General features: G+C 44.0%; 1 non-coding gene across 1 annotated transcript; it reads right to left on the bottom strand.

The window, feature by feature from the left end:
* Positions 1 to 12,364: 12,364 nt before the first annotated feature.
* On the bottom strand, positions 12,365 to 12,437 carry TRNAC-GCA (transfer RNA cysteine (anticodon GCA)). Its single transcript has one exon. It is a non-coding gene; the product is annotated as a tRNA-Cys (tRNA).
* Between the last annotated feature and the right edge of the window lie 2,050 nt (positions 12,438 to 14,487).

A 14,487-nucleotide genomic window follows, 5' to 3' on the forward strand; every position in this document is an offset into this window, starting at 1 on the left:
TATCAGCAACTTCCACACAATTATTATCAGGAAGACTACGGGGTCAAGCTGCCCTTTCTGTGGCACCCCAAACCCTTTCTCCTCCTGCCTTGGTCAGGCTGAGACTGCTGAATGGTCAATTTACAGCTTGCTGACTAGGTTACCTTTAACAATAAGCCATAGTGGTTTTAGGCACTTTAGTGGTTTGCCAAAGTCTCCCTGTACAGTTTCCTGTTTGTCTCCCTTCCCCACAACCTGGTGCCGCTGTTCTAAAAAACCAAACTAATAGGGGGGCTTTACACTGGTGCTGTCCTCAAGCACCATCCAGGTTGCTAGGGGAAACGGGCCTTTTCTCAAGTTCCAACCTGTGATCCTAAGGATGTCTTCACAAAAGCAGCAGCATAAGACCTCTCTCCCATGCCTCGTGGCCTTATTCACCATGGCTGGAGCAGCAAACCGACTTGTAGTAGCCAGCAGTTGTGATTACATTGTGGCTTGCAGTGAAGTGTATTGAGGGGTTTTTAATTAAAAAAATTAACTGTGTACCAGAAACAATGTATGCACAGTCAAGGCTACCCTTTGCATTCCTTGCAGTTGAAACTTTTTCTATCGGTGCATCCTCCACACCGGGATAGAGACCTTCCCAGGTTAGAAGGCAGAAAAAGAAGACTGGGGAGGACACGTTCAATGAGTTAATGCGCACCTCCGAGAGTGACAAGACAGAGCTCAGAGCATGAAGGATTATACTGTCTGAGAACTTGGACATGGACAGGGAGGACAGGAGATCATGCAGGGAACAAGAGCGTGCTATGCAGGGAGATGCTGATTATGAAGGAGCAATCAGACATGTTGAGATGTCTGGCTGAGATTCAGAAAAGGCAGCTGGATGCTGGAGTCCCTCTGTAGCATAGGCTGAACCTGCTGCCATCATTGCCCAGTTCTACATCCTTCTCCCACAAACCTCCTGTGTGTGTGTGAGGGGAGCTCACTATCCCTTGCACTCAACACCAGGGGAGGGTACAAGGACCAGAAGGCATCCATTCCTACACCTTTGATTGTTGTTGCAGTGCATCTGTAAGCAAGCTTTCCTTGTTTCTCTCCCCACAGTGTTATCAGCCCTTCTGGCCCAGGTTATCTTACTTTTCTTTGCAGTCTCTGCATGTTTGTGTGCATAATAAAACTGAACAGATTGAGGAGAAAAGGCATTTTATTCATTCAACACATGGTGATTGGTGGGGGTGGAGTTTTAAGGGGAGAAAATGCAACGGAGGGGACAGTTTGGCAAGGAACAACACAGATAAATGTCACATGATTCTGGCTCATTGCTGAAACTGGTTTTCAAAGCCTCACAGAGACACAGAGCCCTCAGTGTGCTCTTCTTATTGCCCTGGAGTCTGGCTGCTCAAAATTGGCTGCCAGGTGATCTAGCTGAACCCCCCATCCTGGCGGAAACTTTTCTCCCTTTGTTTGTTTCACAGATATTACGGCGCACTGTAGCGAGGCGGTCTGGTTCCCTGCTGCCCCGGAGGAGGACAAGTCTCTCTGGATGCCAAAGCGGAGTGAGCAAACCCTGCACCCACCCCTCAGAGGTCAAGGTGCAGGACAGGAAGTATTAAAGCCCGACCCCAGAGCTAACTTGAAACACTGCCACCAGAGAGGCCAGACGCCTGTGGTGTAGCTCCCAGTTGGGAGACCACAGAAATAGGTGGCCGGCTGGAGGACTGGCCAGACCACCCAATGCCTTATGCTAGCCCGAGCTCAGAGATGCTGCCAAACTTGCCACTCTCCAGTTACCCCGAGGAGCTGCCAAGCCAACTGTGCACCAGTTACCCCAAGGAGCCCATGGTGTGTGACCCCTTGGAGGACACCATCTGGATCCAGGTACCTCTAGAGGGGGAGGTAGGAAATAGCCCGGGGCAGTCGACCCTAGTCAGGCTGCAACACTGCCAGAGCCAATGTCAGTGTGTTGCAGCCAGAATCCTCATTGACACAGCAGTGGGCCTTCTGCTGCTGCTAGGGCCCCGGTGGGATGCAGTGGAGTGGGTGGGCCTGCGTCCCCCCTGCCACCCACCTTGCAGGTGGCAATCTCCCCCTCTCCCAGGCTGCTCGGGTTTGCTATTGAACTGTTTGCTCCGTCCTGCCTGAGGGCCTGAACTGCTGACTGTTTGCCGCACAGTCAGGCTAGTTCCTCGACACACCTGACCGAAGTAACAAGGTGGTCTGGTACCCCGCCACCCTGGAGAGGGACGAGCCCCAGCCAAACCTCCCTATACCCACACAGCAGGCAGCAATAACAATAGGGATATTTCTTTCATTGAGGTCTAACATAGTGAGCAAACAATGCCAGTGATCTTTAAAATGTCCAAAGGCACATTCCACCATGATTCTGCACTTGCTCGGCCTATAGTTGAACTGGTCCTTACTGCTGTGCAGGCTGCCTGTGTAAAGCTTTATGAGCCATGGTAGCAAGGGGTAGACTGGGTCTCCCAGGATCACCATTGGCATTTCAACATCACCAATGATTATTCTGCAGTCTGGAAAGAAAGTCCCTGCTTGCAGCTTTCTGAACAGACCTGTGTTCCTAAAGATGTGTGTGTCATGCACCTTTCGCAACCAGACCATGTCGATGTCAGTGAAACGGCCCTGTGATCCACCAGCGCTTGCAACACCATTGAGAAATACCCCTTTCAGTTTATGTACTCTTTGGAAAAGGTGGTCTGGTGCCAAGATAGGGACATGTGTTGTGTCTATTGCCCCACCGCAATGGGAGCTGGAGAGCTGGCACTTGGGGAAGGGGCAGTGTGCAGAGCCCTCTGGCTGACCCTACACATAGGTGTTGGTCGGGTGACATGCTGCTGCTTCCGGGAGCCATGTGGAGCTATGCCAGGCAGGGATCCTGCCTTAGCTCTGCTGTGCCACCGACCGGACTTTTAACAGCCTGGTCAGCAGTGCTGACCGGAGCCGCCAGGGTCCCTTTTCAACTGGATGTTCCAGTCAGAAAATGGACACCTAACTCCACTCCCTGGAAGAGATGTCCGCTCTGCACATGGCCCAGCCCCAACTGAGCTCCAGGGCTCTCCTTTTATACTTCCCGTTCTGCCCTCGTACTTCCGGCAAGGGGGACAGGATGGATTTGGCTGCACCCAACAGGCAGAGTGTAATGGTTCCTTGCTTTCCAGTTCTGAGAGAGGCCACTCTGCCTTGCTACACATTCCATAAGTTAAAATAAGATAAATCAAGTTTAGGCCACAAAAGAAAGATAGTGACTCCACATTGCCAGCAGAGTTATGGCAGCAGAGTCATGAAAGGGAACACTTGAAAGTTAAGATGCACGTGATGGTGCTGTAAAAGGGGAAATGAAAACTTGCACTCACTCACTGATCTTTAATACTGCAAGGAAGATACAGAGAAACTAACAGTAATAATAGCAGTTGCCACTTAGATCTCAATTTTAATGTTCAAAGCACTTGAATGTGATTTTATTTCTTTGCTTAAAAAAAATGTGTTGAAATGGCGGGTGAGGGACACAAGGAAATAAAGAGGTTGCACAAAAGAGTGCTGTGCTAAATTAATTTAAAAATATTTGAGGACAGAGCATATCTGTATAAAGAGCCCTTCCATAATTTATCAAGTCATGGGTCAAAATGACTCATCTCTGTAATTACTTTTACCTGAAGTTAAACTATGCAAAATTTAGGACACTTATCTCATTACGGTGATTGCCTATGCTCCCCCTTTATAAAAGGGTCACCAACAACTTGAATCTTAGTCTATGTCAGGTATTACGCCTGGCCTGACTGTTCCTACAAAAGTTTGTGCTTTTATAACTAGAGTTTTCTGTTTTTAAAAAAAAAAAAAAAAACAAAAAACTTTTCCCCTTATGTTATACTATGAGAAAAACGTACCCCATACAGAGAAACTGACTGACTACGCAGGAGAAGAATGGAACTAACTATTCAGAAAGTGCTGGCCCTATGCACAAAGTAAACAAACTGAAAAAAACAGAGACAATATTATTCTCTACTGCCCTCTAGTTCTAGTAATAGTAGGCATTCCTTCTAAAAACAGTAGGCAATGTGATTTTTTTTTTTTAATTGATGCTGTCCCTTTGACAGGAAGGTGTAATTGTTCTTAATGGGCCATTCTTAGTCACATCCATGCAGCTCCATTGAAAATGGGTTACTAAGAGCAGAATTTTGCTCAAAATATGACACATGAAAGAAAAGAAAAAGGCTAACTGGTTCACAAGATTGGTTGATTCCATTTTAGTGGCGCTTCCAGCAGAAGATAAAGTCCTTTTTGAAAAGAGTAGATGATAACCTTAGTGTCCAGCCTTCCCTCTCTCAACATAATATTTTAGAGCCCAAGACTGTACATGAGCTATCAGTGTGCACATAATGGTTGCTTTCATTTGTCCACATGCTCATTGCAACACCAGCATCTGCTACAACTCATTGCTTTGTAAAGCACTTTCGGAAATGTGGACTGGAAAAGAAAACACATAAAACTGGATTCAATTATGTTCCAAACGTTGTTGTTACCTAAACAATATCTCTACTCACATGCTTCAGAACTATGATTGAAAATGGATTTCTAATCTGCCCATTTCCTCCTGGTTTTTAAAACTGCTTTAGGATAGGTCAATTATTGGTTGGACAGTGTCTTCTAGTAAGCAGATGTAACTATCCAGGTTGCATGTTAATAATGTGGAACACCATACCAATGGTCTATAAAAATTGGTGTATATGTATATATTTAATATGACTTTGGGGTGACTAAATTGCAAATTGAGTTATGCAAATCCCAACCAAGTACCTTCTTACATAAGGCAATAAATATCTAATTTAAGAGTCATCTTTTGAAATACTTTATTTCATGTAATAAATAAGACAGGCCAGAGTGCTGTCTTGAGTAACACCACTGTGGGGCACAAGTGGTAATAATTATTAATAATAATACAATAAGAATTGGAGATCATACAACATGTGACAGATGTGTAGTCCTGTTCCTTAGAGCACTGCTGGAAAGAGCTCAGACACCACAGTGCTAAGCATGATAGAAGTACCTAGATAGAGTAGATCTTTGGGTGAGAGGCTATAGAAGGGCAAAGTGCTTTTACAAGCACTGGCCAAGGGAACTTTTCTAAGAATTTGAGCACATTTTCAAAGTGAAAAACTGAGATGGTTGTCAGGGGAACAGTTTAGGGAGGCTGGGAGTGTTGGAGGAGAAGGGAAAGGCCTTGGTAGCTGAGGAAAAAGTGGTGCCTAGCCTGCCCCTTCCTATTCTTAGCTGAGAGCACCCTATACTCACTTGCTTCCCTCTTCCCTCCCCTCACAATAAAACTGGGACACGTTACAATAAACGAATGGCAGAAAACAGTGTTTACCCAGATACTTCCTGTTAGTCTTTTCTGCTAATCCCCTTTACTGTATTTTCTATCCTTCTCCCTCTGTTCCCCTCCATCACACACATGGCTTTCAAATTTCTCTTTCCCCCAGCAGGCCTCTTTTCAGACCCCTGAAGTACAGGATTTGAGACGTCTTTACCATCCTGGGGGCAGCTTGAGAGAAGGAAACCCTGAGCAATGTCTTCAACCCCTGCAGGGGCTTGAACTGTAAATGCAGACGGTTGGGGGTGAGAAACTGTGCTGTGGTAAAAGTTCCTTATTTTATCAGTTTCTCAGGAAACCCCCTGTCAAATATGGTGGCTGCTAGGAAACCGAGGGAAAGGGCTTCAGAGTCTTAAGCTGTAAAACTTGAAATGCAGCCTTGTGTGTGTCACTGGATGTAGGAGCGATGATACAGAGTGGCAAAGGAGTCAGAACTGCTTATCTTAGAGGGTATAATAAGCTTATAAGAAGTCTGCTCTTCAGCTTGGAGATAGAGTTTTCCAATTGTTTTTCCTTCTATAAGGAAAAGCATTTAAAAAATTCTTTACCTGCCAATATTATTTCCTCACTAAAAGCAGTTTCCATCTTCAATTTGTAAATTGTGAACAATTTCTCCCATAAAATGTATTACAAAACCTGAAGAATAAGTCCCAAAGTGTTCCTTGCGGCTCTTAGTTTTGCATGAGTGGTACAAACTGTTCAGAGAAGTCCCTTGGAGGTGAATGTCCTGTCTGAACAACTGGTTCTTTTCTGTTCAGGAGCTTATGCAATACTCATCCCTGTGGTATCTGAGCACCTTTTCTTCTTTTGGGAACAGACTGTATCTTTTAAATTAATCCATATTTGTTGCAAAGAAAATTTCATGCTTTGCTGAATTATAACTTCTTTAAACAATCCAAAGTAGTGATCTCTGGATAAAGTGCCTACTACTTTTTTGATAAATAGACTTGGATCATTAAAGTAAAACAATGGTATTACCTTTGACTACCTGAAGTTGGAGAAGTGTTTGTTTACTGTCCCCTCTCCTAAGCTTGACTTTCACCTTGACCAGTACAGATAGAAATACTACTTCTGGGGGAATTCTGTGCCAAAACATTAAAAATTCTGTGCACAAGATTTTAAAATTCTGCACATTTTATTTGTCAAAATAACACTATATAATCACACCAGTTTCAATTATCTTGAAATGTAACTATGAAAAATGCTGTCAGAGAAATGGAAGATGCTGTGGTATTCCAAAGATCCCATGCAAGTTTATGTATAAAAATAATTATTTGTAAGGCATAGATTCTCTGCATGGTACTGATAAGCATGTATGTGATGATCATCCAGTGAACCTGAAACAGGTGCAAAATATTTCCCAGAAAGAAAAGGAAACACTCCCTCCAATCTCTCTCTCTCTCTCTCACACACACATCTTTAAAGATGAAATTGTCAAATTGTCAGCATCTTCAAAATGGCAGCCACTCTTACATCTGACATGATTATGTGCTTATAAAATATAACAGTTTCACGTGGTCATCACATGTCATGAAAGAAGATGATGCTGTTATGGCTTTGTTCAATCAAAATACACCTTTGAGCCAGCTCCTATCATATGATGCAATATTTAACCTGGCAAAAATCGGCATGTCCCAGCCTATAATAAGAACCTTTACTCTGACTGCAACTCTATCTTCAAGGGTTTTTCAACTTCATAAAAAGAAATGTACCTCTACCCATCAAGATTTGTGTGAAACTATAAATGAGTTAGAAGATCACACATATTCCACAGATCATCAACAGCCAACGCACTATCTTTCTGAGTTGCCGGGGAGTACTAGGCTCCACTCCACCCCAGACTCTGCTCCAACTCCACCTCTTCCCCCAAGTCCCACCCCCACCCTGCCTCTTCCTGCCTCTTCCTCCAAGCGCACCCCACCCTCGCTCCTCCCCCTCCTGCACGTCGCTGAATAGCTGATCCACAATGGACGGGAGGTGCTAAAAGGAGAACCAGCTAATTGGGGGGGCTGCCAGTACCCACTATTTTTTTCTGTGGGTGCTCCAGCCCCAGAGCACACATGGAGTCGGTGCCTATGATCAACAGTGCAAGGGCATTCTGGTGCCTCTACAAACACATTTCCCTAAATCCCCAAAAGTTACTACACAAGTAATGCTATGACAGATATAGCCACTAGGATAAGGTAAGGAAAAGATGACCTGAAAAGTCTGGAAAGACCATGTGAAGAAATTAACAAATACAGGATTACTGAAAGAGTTTCACAACCATGATGAGAAGTCCTGTTTAAGATGGAACTAAGACTTCAAACACTTTTTGATAAGGAGCTCAAAGAATGCATGCCAAAAAAAAAAGTTGCAAAACTTCAGAGTTGAACAATTTGCAGCCTTCAGAAATGGCACCAGTGTAGTCAATACCAACTGTCAGTGCATGAGCAGAGTCCTAAAAAAAGACCAATGAAAAGAAATGGCAGTGGATGCAATGTTGCTTGCAGTGTACTAGCTGCAGAATAACCATCTCAATCAATTTTAAGTGGCATGTTATGAAGTAGGAAACTGATTTTAAAAAGCCGTTTTCACGTATGATGAAGTCAGTAACACAGAGAACATTCCATTTTCAAATCTATTGTACTCCTGGGGGAATTCTGCGCCACTGTGCATACGCAGAATTGTGGATATGGAAAAGTCTGCCGATTGAAGATAATGTTGAAGTGCTCATAAAGGAACACTTTTTGGGTTTTGTACCATTAAAGGAGATGACTGGAGCATTTATGACTGAAACTTTTCTACAAGAGCTTGAAACAATGTCCTTATCTGTTGAAAACATAGCCAAAGCTATGATAATAGGAGTAATATGAAAGGTAAAGACAATGGTGTGCAAAGAATGATGGAAATCAATCTTACGGCCTTTTTTGTTCCTTGTAGTGCGCATTCTCTGAATTTGGTTGTCAATGATGCTGCAAGATGCTGTTTGGAGACAAGCAGTTTCTTTGACCTGGTGCAATGTGTTTATGTGTTTTTCTCAGGCTCAGCACACCGTTGGGAGATTCTGACTTGCCATGTGAATTCTCCAACTGTGAAACCACTTAGACAAGATGGGAGAGTCGCATTGATGATTTAAAGCCTCTTCGCTATGAAATTGGAAACATTTATGATGCCCTAATTGAAATTTCTGATGATACTACCTTTACTGGATCATCTGGCAATACGGTACGTTCAGATGCAGAAGCTCTTGCAAATGGCCTTTCCAAGTTCAAATTTGTGACTTCACTCATTTTGTGGTATAATGTCCTTTTCAAGATTAACCTCACTAGTAAACAGCTTTAGGAAAAGAACTTGAACATACATTCTGCTATTCAAAAATTGCAGCAAACTAAAAATATTCTGGAGGAATTCAGAAGTGATGAAGGGTTCGAAAGAACACTGGTAGAGTCTCTCGAGCTTGCTGAAGAAATAGACTTTCCAACGGAATTTGAACCAGAGCCAGTTCACATTCAGGAAAAGAAACAGGAGTTTTCATATGAAGGACAAGACATAACTCATTCAGAACCCAAAACAAAAGTTCAAAGTGAATTTCTACTTTGCAGTCCTTGATACTACTGTTCACTTGGTCGACAAAAGATTCCAACAGATGCAGCAGACAGAGTCAGAAGTTGGCTTTCTATGTGATATCCAAATAGAAAACAGCAAAACAGATAAGAGAATTTTGTATAAAACTGGAGTTGGCATTGACTCATGAAAATTCAAAAGACATAGATGCTACAGATTTCTGTAGTGAGCTTCATGCTTTTTCAAGACAACTTAAGAAACATTCCACTCCTGAAGTACTGAAGTTTGTTTGTGAAAATAAACTCTCAGACAGTTTTCCAAACATTTTTATAGCGCTACACCTTCTTTTAACTTTGCCAGTTACCGTAGCTAGTGGGGAACGTAGCTTCTCAAAGTTAAAATTAATACAAACATATCTGCGTTCAACAATGGTGCAAGAGAGACTTGTTAAGACTTGCCACAATATCAATGAATAGAGCATGAAATAGCTGGGAAACTGGAGCTAAAAGAACTAGTGACTGAATTTTCAAAACTTAAAGCAAGAAAAGTCATGTTTTAAGAGCACAGAATGTTTTTTCTCCGGAGTGTTTTGTAATACAGGTTAAAATTCATTAAAGAGTTTTGTTATTTCTTACTGTATTGGATGTGGTGGTATGGCAGTTAAAGCAGAATAGTGTAATGGATGATTTTGGATTTGTAATAATAAAAATTATAATTAACATTTTAATGCATTTTTATTTGAAATCGGACTGAAATATCATCTAGCTGTTGTGTACAAATCTATTCTGAAAATTTCATGTCTCTATTTTATCTGATCTCAGAAACATTGGATGGACAGACGGACAAACTGAATAATTACGCCTCTGTTTCAAAAAAAAAAAAGAAAAAAAGCTTAAAAAATATTAAGAGGAAATAAGGGGCAAAATGTTTCCCAGTTTACCAAAAATCTCAGCCTAGATGTGCCCTTGGCGTTTGGGGGCGGGGGATGTTGATTGCATGGTTCGCCTAGGGCACCAGTTGCTGACAGCTAGTCTAGGGCCGCCCCTACTATGGGGCAGGGGGTGGGACTGGGGAAGACCTGGCTCCCTACCCTGTGCCAGGCTCAGCTGCTAGTCCTGACTGGGCTGGGGAGGATGGGACTTCCTCTTCCCCTGCACGGCATCAGATTTCTCCCCCAGCTCCAGGAAGCTCTCCGAACTACCCTCCCCTCCTGCTTCCTGCACCCATTGCTCCTCAGCTTCAGGGGGAGCAGCTCCCCACCCACCCAATCTCCTCAGCTGTACAGGGAGCTGCTCCCCACCCACCCAATCCCCAATGCATCCAGATCCCCTCATATCCAGACCCTCCCACCGATCCTCCCCCACTCAATGAGCCACACTCCCCCTGCAGCTGAACTACCTCATGAGCCACCTGCACCCAAATTCCCACCCTACTGAGCCCTACTACCCCAGCATCTGGACCCCACCTTGTGCTCCTCACACCCAGACCCCCCCTGCTGAGCTCTATCCTCCCCACATCCAGACCCCCCTAGCTGAGCCCCAACCACCTTCACCTGGACCCTCCTGCAGAGTCCCATTACCGTTGCACCCAGAACCACCCAACGAGCCGCTGTGCATCCAGATCCACCCCCTACCCAGATCCCCTACTGAGCCACCTGCAACCAGATTGCCCCAGACAGCACCCTCTCAACCCACACCGGGATCCCCCCACACTAAGCCCCTCCACACTTGGATCCTGCCTTGCTGAGCATGCCTGCCCACACCTGGTGCACCTGGCACGGGGAGTCGGGGGTTGCTCCTGGGGCATGCCCAGTTCTTGCACTGTGTCAGGGTTGGGTGCAGCCTCACCACTGAATCCATGTCTGGGGTGGGGGTAGCTGCACAGTGATCTCCCACCTCTGTGCAGCCAGTGGCCTGTGCTCCCAAATGCCATGCTGGAGTCACCACATTTGTCTGATAAATAAAATTTGCAGAATTTTAAAATCTTATGCACATAATTTTTGGCACATAATTTTTTAAAAATTTTGGTGCAGAATGCCCTCAGGAGTAGACATTAAAGACTACAGTGTTTGTGCCCAGTTGTCTACGTTTACTGTGCAAGATGTTTATGGTTCCAGAATTTATGGTGCAAAAATGGTACTTGTGACTCCCCTTTGATCCTTTCTGTCAAGATTACGTTACTGCAACATGCTGTCTCAATGGTGGTTAGTTACAAGGAGGGCAGTATTCTTAATGAACCTATTTGGTGCCAGCACTCTGCAACAGAAAACATGGTGATTCTGAAAGCCCAAGATGAGAGAGAGGATTAGGGACTATAATAACAAAGCGGATCCTGTAGTAGGCTTGTTTGGAAAATACAGGGCTAGATTGTCTTGACTAGTTGTTTTTGTTTGTTTGTTTGTTTGTTTTAAACTATGAATATAAAGTGTTGTGTATGACCCAGCTTTATGGGTGGGGGGCTAAAGTTAAAAAATAATAAAACAATAGTTGTGGAATTTCACTTTAACGAGTAGTTTTGTACCATAACTAAATCTGTCCACTTTTAATAACATTAGTTATATGATCTTCTGTTCCAAGTTCAGAGTTTTCTTTTAATAACATTAGTTAAATGATCTTCTGTTCCAAGTTCAGAGTTTTCTTTCTTTATCACTACAATCCCTATATTTTTGAAGAAGTTGCAGGGGGGCGGGAAGGGGCCTAAAGCCTGGCCAGACCCAGAGTTGTCTCTGCCATGTAAAGTGATCAAGTGCTCAAGAATTCAAAAATGAAGAGAAAAGCAATATTAGTTATTTCTAAAGATATTTGTTAATCATTCAACATCAAAACTCGAAGCACAACAAATTAAACAGACCATTAGTGAAAGATGAATTAATTCTGTCTTTGGAATAAGCTGGCAACAAAATGAGCCAAAAACTTGCCAGATGAGATCAGTGATATTAATAAAATGACTGGAACCTGGAAAATGACTTTTTGATGAAGTGATTGGTCATTCTACACTTCACTTCATTTATCACAGATAGTTATACAGAGTTTGGCATGTTGTAGTTACCCATACAAAAATACTGCAGAAGAGAGATATTTTTATAGCTGTTTCAGACAGAAAATTGCTCTCAACAAGACCATTCTTCTGGTTTCATTTAACATTGATATTTAAGGATTTGGACAGTACTGTGCTATATTAGATTTCCCACGCAAGATAAGTAATCATTACTGAGTCCATGAAACAGCATGAAAGAGCAAAAGGAAATGGTAAAATACTGTTGTCTTTTGTAGCAATATAGACTATCAGGTTTGGAAGAGACCTCAGAAAACCATCTAGTCCTACTGCTTGCTCAAAGCAGGACCAATTTCCAGACAGATTTTTGCCCCAGATCCCTAAATGGCCCCCTCAAAGATTGAACTCACAATCCTGAGTTCAGCAGGCCAATCCCTCCCCCTAATTTGATTTGTAATGGGGCACTTGGATTTGAACCAAGACCCACTTGATCTGCAGGCAAACACTCTACCATTGAGCTATATCCCCATGTATCCTCCAACACTGATGCAGGGCAAAGTTTCTTATGAGAATATACAGTTCGCTAAAATAATCCACACGACTATGATATAAACAGTTTTAAATGTAGGTCCACTCAGAACATATGATCCTCTCGCAGACATTATATTACTTCTCTCTCTCCTGTAACTAACAGCTCTTCTCCTCAGCACTTGTGCACGGGAAGGGGCACATGAAACTGAGAGACAATCTCCCTGTTTATAAATATTGTTGCTCCTTGGCCTGAATGATTTAGCCAATAATCAGGGCCTTACTAGGTTGTTTCTGTTAGGAAGAGACATTGATAATATGAGTCAGGTATGTCTTTGGTGAAATCAAGTTTATTTACAAAGTCTGTTCCGCTAAACACAGTAGAAACAAACAACAGCAGGCAATTTTCTTGCTGATAATTTCCAAGCCTGCCTTTTCAGACTGTCCTGCGTCCCAAGGAGCTCAGTCTCTGCTCCCTCTCAGGGACACAGGTGTGTCTACTTCTCTGGCTGTCTGCTTGCTTTCCCTGACTTTTTCCCTGACTTTCTGATTGCTTTGGGTGGGATCCACAAAGGGAAGTAGGTGTTGCAACCAGAGGAACCACTTCGGGTCTCATGCCAGGGGTGTGTGTGTATATGTGTATGTGTGTGAAGTCTAAATAATTTATTGAATGTTTCATGAAATTTTACCCAATAGCATCAGCTATGCGAGCTAACTGAAACAGCAATTCTGAAGTTTATGAAGAAGCGACAAAACAAGCAAGTAATAACTCCCTGGGACTGAGCCAGCCCTGCCCAACCCTGCATTATTAGGAGATGGTGGGGACCAGTAGTGTGCTGCGGTTATCTTGCTGGTTGTAACCAAGGCTTGTGGAAATCGAAGTGGGGCTGTGAAGCTGTAGACAGGCTGCTGGAGTAAGAGCTGCTGAACCAGGCCAGTCTAAGCACACAGACATTCAGGGTCTGACGTGCATGCTTCTTGCTGACTGTGAACATTGCAGGATGGGACCTACAGTAGCAAGGTACCCAGGGTTACAGGGTATGTAGTGACAACCCCTCACTGGTCCAGACTGCATCCCCAACCCTTCCCAGACTGTCACAGTAGGCCTAGAACGTCCCATCCCTCCCCGTCCAGCTGTTCATCTCTAGGTATTACAATAAATGCATCTGAGAGCTTTAAGCTGGCTACACACTTAGGACCCAATCTTGTAATGTGCTTGCACAAACGGAGCCGTGCCCCCAAGGGGGCTCTGTGTGGGTACAGGGGATCTGTCCGCAAAAAGCTCATTGCAACAACAGGAAGCCTTATTAGAAGAATAAGGCCCCCTATAGAAAACACCTTTTCATCAATAAAAGCCACAAATAAAATTATTTGACAACACATTGCAACCTATCCTAATATATTGGAGCAATGTCTGGGGCCTAATTTTAACAGCTAACTGCCTCATGTCTGGAACAAAACATCAGTGGAAACAGATATACATGTACATTTTATGTATGCTTCAGAACTTGCCTAACAATGGCATTATGACAAAACTGCACACATGGGCAGTGGGTGAACACGCCCTTAGGGGAGGCTAGTCCCCAGACCCTCCCCCTCTACCTGAGGCCCTTCCTCTTCTGTCCCCACTCTCCCGCTGGAGCCCAGAGCACCCCCCCCCAACAGCCACAGGCCCCCCTGCATGTCCCCAACCCCAGTGTGCCGGGCAGGCAGTGCAGACGGAGCACCACCAGCCCCAGAGCACGGGGCGGGTGGTGCGGCCAGCAGCATAGTTCCAGTGCCAGGAGGACGGGCAGCACAGCGTAGCTCCAGCCCGGGGGTCTTAGGTGCACCACAGCCCCCAGCCTGCCTGTCCCAGCCTCTCAGCCACAGAAGGGAACAACAGCAGGATTTTCTTGTTCCAAATCAACCTACAATAAAGGACTTACATACAACTCATTGTAGGATCAGGGGCTCAGTGTCTAAGGAATTCATACAAAAATAATAAACCTGGCCCTGATTCCACAAGCACCAATACCCTTAAATTTAATGGGATTGCTCAGGTAGGTAAA

The sequence above is a fragment of the Gopherus flavomarginatus genome, chromosome 1 (assembly GCF_025201925.1).
Source record: "Gopherus flavomarginatus isolate rGopFla2 chromosome 1, rGopFla2.mat.asm, whole genome shotgun sequence".
Classification (NCBI taxonomy): domain Eukaryota; kingdom Metazoa; phylum Chordata; order Testudines; family Testudinidae; genus Gopherus; species Gopherus flavomarginatus.